Source organism: Ipomoea triloba, chromosome 16 (genome assembly GCF_003576645.1).
Source record: "Ipomoea triloba cultivar NCNSP0323 chromosome 16, ASM357664v1".
NCBI lineage: Eukaryota > Viridiplantae > Streptophyta > Magnoliopsida > Solanales > Convolvulaceae > Ipomoea > Ipomoea triloba.
In genome coordinates, this window is record NC_044931.1 from 10,624,688 (window position 1) to 10,628,723 (window position 4,036).

General features: G+C 50.3%; 15 non-coding genes across 15 annotated transcripts; all 15 read left to right on the forward strand.

Moving 5' to 3' along the window:
• The first annotated feature begins 36 nt into the window (after positions 1–36).
• On the forward strand, positions 37–155 carry LOC116008545. The gene has a single exon (XR_004095920.1). It is a non-coding gene; the product is annotated as a 5S ribosomal RNA (ribosomal RNA).
• Positions 156–284: 129 nt separating this feature from the next.
• Positions 285–403, forward strand: LOC116008939. The gene has a single exon (XR_004096286.1). It is a non-coding gene; the product is annotated as a 5S ribosomal RNA (ribosomal RNA).
• Positions 404–709: 306 nt separating this feature from the next.
• Positions 710–828, forward strand: LOC116008762. Its single transcript, XR_004096121.1, has one exon. It is a non-coding gene; the product is annotated as a 5S ribosomal RNA (ribosomal RNA).
• A 199-nt stretch (positions 829–1,027) lies between these two features.
• Positions 1,028–1,146, forward strand: LOC116008763. The gene has a single exon (XR_004096122.1). It is a non-coding gene; the product is annotated as a 5S ribosomal RNA (ribosomal RNA).
• Positions 1,147–1,283: 137 nt separating this feature from the next.
• Positions 1,284–1,402, forward strand: LOC116008893. The gene has a single exon (XR_004096243.1). It is a non-coding gene; the product is annotated as a 5S ribosomal RNA (ribosomal RNA).
• A 137-nt stretch (positions 1,403–1,539) lies between these two features.
• Positions 1,540–1,658, forward strand: LOC116008894. Its single transcript, XR_004096244.1, has one exon. It is a non-coding gene; the product is annotated as a 5S ribosomal RNA (ribosomal RNA).
• A 137-nt stretch (positions 1,659–1,795) lies between these two features.
• On the forward strand, positions 1,796–1,914 carry LOC116008895. The gene has a single exon (XR_004096245.1). It is a non-coding gene; the product is annotated as a 5S ribosomal RNA (ribosomal RNA).
• A 137-nt stretch (positions 1,915–2,051) lies between these two features.
• LOC116008896 lies at positions 2,052–2,170 on the forward strand. Its single transcript, XR_004096246.1, has one exon. It is a non-coding gene; the product is annotated as a 5S ribosomal RNA (ribosomal RNA).
• A 137-nt stretch (positions 2,171–2,307) lies between these two features.
• Positions 2,308–2,426, forward strand: LOC116008889. The gene has a single exon (XR_004096239.1). It is a non-coding gene; the product is annotated as a 5S ribosomal RNA (ribosomal RNA).
• A 137-nt stretch (positions 2,427–2,563) lies between these two features.
• On the forward strand, positions 2,564–2,682 carry LOC116008910. Its single transcript, XR_004096258.1, has one exon. It is a non-coding gene; the product is annotated as a 5S ribosomal RNA (ribosomal RNA).
• A 137-nt stretch (positions 2,683–2,819) lies between these two features.
• On the forward strand, positions 2,820–2,938 carry LOC116008450. Its single transcript, XR_004095833.1, has one exon. It is a non-coding gene; the product is annotated as a 5S ribosomal RNA (ribosomal RNA).
• A 137-nt stretch (positions 2,939–3,075) lies between these two features.
• Positions 3,076–3,193, forward strand: LOC116008973. The gene has a single exon (XR_004096317.1). It is a non-coding gene; the product is annotated as a 5S ribosomal RNA (ribosomal RNA).
• A 137-nt stretch (positions 3,194–3,330) lies between these two features.
• On the forward strand, positions 3,331–3,449 carry LOC116008502. The gene has a single exon (XR_004095880.1). It is a non-coding gene; the product is annotated as a 5S ribosomal RNA (ribosomal RNA).
• Positions 3,450–3,587: 138 nt separating this feature from the next.
• Positions 3,588–3,706, forward strand: LOC116008123. The gene has a single exon (XR_004095522.1). It is a non-coding gene; the product is annotated as a 5S ribosomal RNA (ribosomal RNA).
• Positions 3,707–3,843: 137 nt separating this feature from the next.
• LOC116008547 lies at positions 3,844–3,962 on the forward strand. The gene has a single exon (XR_004095922.1). It is a non-coding gene; the product is annotated as a 5S ribosomal RNA (ribosomal RNA).
• Positions 3,963–4,036: the final 74 nt, after the last annotated feature.

Here is a 4,036-nt window from a genome sequence, read left to right on the forward strand (position 1 = left end):
GAGAGGGTCAAGTACATTTTGCGCGCAGTACATAACGGATGTGATCATACCAGCACTAATGCACCGGATCCCATCAGAAATCCGAAGTTATGCGTGCTTGGGCGAGAGTAGTACTAGGATGGGTGACCCCCTGGGAAGTCCTCGTGTTGCATCCCCCACCCTCTTTTCAATTTTTCTTTTAAACCGCTGAACCGCTCGCTAAGGGTACTATCCTTTTAAACCGCTAAGCGAGAGATGTTGCGCGGAGAGAGAGGGTCAAGCACATTTTGCGCGCAGTACGTGACGGATGCGATCATACCAGCACTAATGCAGCGCATCCCATCAGAACTCCGAAGTAAAGCGTGCTTGGACGAGAGTAGTACTAGGATGCGTGACCCCCTGGGAAGTCCTCGTGTTGCATCCCCCACCCTCTTTTCAATTTTTCTTTTAAACCGCTGGACCGCTCGCTAAGGGTACTATCCTTTTAAACCGCTAAACCGCTAAGCGAGAGAAGTTGCGCGGAGAGAGAGGGTCAAGTACATTTTGCGCGCAATACGTGACGGACCCCCTGGGAAGTCCTCGTGTTGCATCCCCTACCCTCTTTTTAATTTTTCTTTTAAACCGCTGGACCGCTCGCTAAGGATACTATCCTTTTAAACCGCTAAACCGCTAAGCGAGAGAAGTTGCGCGGAGAGAGAGGGTCAAGTACATTTTGCGCGCAGTACATGACGGATGCGATCGTACCAGCACTAATGAACCGGATCCCATCAGAACTCTGAAGTTAAGCGTGCTTGGGCGAGAGTAGTACTAGGATGTGTGACCCCCTGGGAAGTCCTCGTGTTGCATCCCCTACCCTCTTTTTAATTTTTCTTTTAAACCGCTGGACCGCTGGCTAAGGCTACTATCCTTTTAAACCGCTAAACCGCTAAGCGAGAGAAGTTGCGCGGAGAGAGAGGGTCAAGTACATTTTGCGCGNCCGCTAAACCGCTAAGCGAGAGAAGTTGCGCGGAGAGAGAGGGTCAAGTACATTTTGCGCGCAGTACATGACGGATGCGATCGTACCAGCACTAATGAACCGGATCCCATCAGAACTCTGAAGTTAAGCGTGCTTGGGCGAGAGTAGTACTAGGATGTGTGACCCCCTGGGAAGTCCTCGTGTTGCATCCCCTACCCTCTTTTTAATTTTTCTTTTAAACCGCTGGACCGCTGGCTAAGGCTACTATCCTTTTAAACCGCTAAACCGCTAAGCGAGAGAAGTTGCGCGGAGAGAGAGGGTCAAGTACATTTTGCGCGCAGTACATGACGGATGCGATCATACCAGCACTAATGCAGCGCATCCCATCAGAACTCCGAAGGTAAGCGTGCTTGGGCGAGAGTAGTACTAGGATGGGTGACCCTCTTGGAAGTCCTTGTGTTGCATCCCCCACCCTCTTTTCAATTTTTCTTTTAAACCGCTGGACTGCTCGCTAAGGGTACTATCCTTTTAAACCGCGAAACCGCTAAGCGAGAGAAGTTGCGTGGAGAGAGAGGGTCAAGTACATTTTGCGCGCAGGACATGACGGATGCGATCATACCAGCACTAATGCAGCGCATCCCATCAGAACTCCGAAGGTAAGCGTGCTTGGGCGAGAGTAGTACTAGGATGGGTGACCCTCTTGGAAGTCCTTGTGTTGCATCCCCCACCCTCTTTTCAATTTTTCTTTTAAACCGCTGGACTGCTCGCTAAGGGTACTATCCTTTTAAACCGCGAAACCGCTAAGCGAGAGAAGTTGCGTGGAGAGAGAGGGTCAAGTACATTTTGCGCGCAGGACATGACGGATGCGATCATACCAGCACTAATGCAGCGCATCCCATCAGAACTCCGAAGGTAAGCGTGCTTGGGCGAGAGTAGTACTAGGATGGGTGACCCTCTTGGAAGTCCTTGTGTTGCATCCCCCACCCTCTTTTCAATTTTTCTTTTAAACCGCTGGACTGCTCGCTAAGGGTACTATCCTTTTAAACCGCGAAACCGCTAAGCGAGAGAAGTTGCGTGGAGAGAGAGGGTCAAGTACATTTTGCGCGCAGGACATGACGGATGCGATCATACCAGCACTAATGCAGCGCATCCCATCAGAACTCCGAAGGTAAGCGTGCTTGGGCGAGAGTAGTACTAGGATGGGTGACCCTCTTGGAAGTCCTTGTGTTGCATCCCCCACCCTCTTTTCAATTTTTCTTTTAAATCGCTGGACCGCTCGCTAAGGGTACTATCCTTTTAAACCGCTAAACCGCTAAGCGAGAGAAGTTGCGCGGAGAGAGTGGTTCAAGTACATTTTGCGCGCAGTACATAACGGATGCGATCATACTAGCACAAATGCACCGCATCCCATCAGAACTCCGAAGTTAAGCGTGCTTGGGCGAGAGTAGTACTAGGATGGGTGACCCCCTAGGAAGTCTTCGTGTTACATCCCCCTCCCTCTTTTCAATTTTTCTTTTAAATCGCTGGACCGCTCGCTAAGGGTACTATCCTTTTAAACCGCTAAACCGCTAAGCGAGAGAAGTTGCGCGGAGAGAGAGGGTCAAGTACATTTTGCGCGCAGTACATAACGGATGCGATCATACCAGCACAAATGCACCGCATCCCATCAGAACTCCGAAGTTAAGCGTGCTTGGGCGAGAGTAGTACTAGGATGGGTGACCCCCTAGGAGGTCTTCGTGTTACATTCACCACCCTCTTTTCAATTTTTCTTTTAAACCGCTGAACCGCTCGCTAAAGGTACTATCCTTTTAAACCGCTAAACCGCTAAGCGAGAGAAGTTGCGCGGAGAGAGAGGGTCAAGTACATTTTGCGCGCAGTACATGACGGATGCGATTGTACCAGCACTAATGAACCGGATCCCATCAGAACTCCGAAGTTAAGCGTGCTTGGGCGAGAGTAGTACTAGGATGGGTGACCCCCTGGGAAGTCCTCGTGTTGCATCCCCCACCCTCTTTTCAATTTTTCTTTTAAATCGCTGGACCGCTCGCTAAGGGTACTATCCTTTTAAACCGCTAAACCGCTAAGCGAGAGAAGTTGCGCGGAGAGAGAGGGTCAAGTACATTTTGCGCGCAGTACATGACGGATGTATCATACCAGCACTAATGCACCGGATCCCATCAGTACTCTGAAGTTATGCGTGCTTGGGCGAGAGTAGTACTAGGATGGGTGACCCCCTGGGAAGTCCTAGTGTTGCATCCCCCACCCTCTTTTCAATTTTTCTTTTAAACCGCTGGACCGCTCGCTAAGGGTACTATCCTTTTAAACCGCTAAACCGCTAAGCGAGAGAAGTTGCGCGGAGAGAGAGGGTCAAGTACATTTTGCGCGCAGTACATGACGGATGCGATCATACCAGCACTAATGCACCGGATCCCATCAGAACTCCGAAGTTAAGCGTGCTTGGGCGAGAGTAGTACTAGGATGGGTGACCCCCTAGGAAGTCTTCGTGTTACATCCTCCACCCTCTTTTCAATTCTTTCTTTTAAACCGCTGGACCGCTCGTTAAGGATACTATCCTTTTAAACCGCTAAACCGCTAAGCGAGAGAAGTTGCGCGGAGAGAGAGGGTCAAGTACATTTTGCGCGCAGTACATGACGGATGCGATCATACCAGCACTAATGCACCGGATCCCATCAGAACTCCGAAGTGAAGCGTGCTTGGGCGAGAGTAGTACTAGGATGGGTGACCCCCTGGGAAGTCCTCGTGTTGCATCCCCCACCCTCTTTTTAATCTTTCTTTTAAACCGCTGGACCGCTCGCTAAGGGTACTATCCTTTTAAACCGCTAAACCGCTAAGCGAGAGAAGTTGCGCGGAGAGAGAGGGTCAAGTACATTTTGCGCGCAGTACATGACGGATGCGATCATACCAGCACAAATGCACCGGATCCCATCAGAACTCCGAAGTTAAGCGTGCTTGGGCAAGAGTAGTACTAGGATGTGTGACCCCCTGGGAAGTCCTCGTGTTGCATCCCCCACTCTCTTTTTAATTTTTCTTTTAAACCGCTGGACCGCTCGTTAAGGGTACTATCCTTTTAAACCGCTAAAC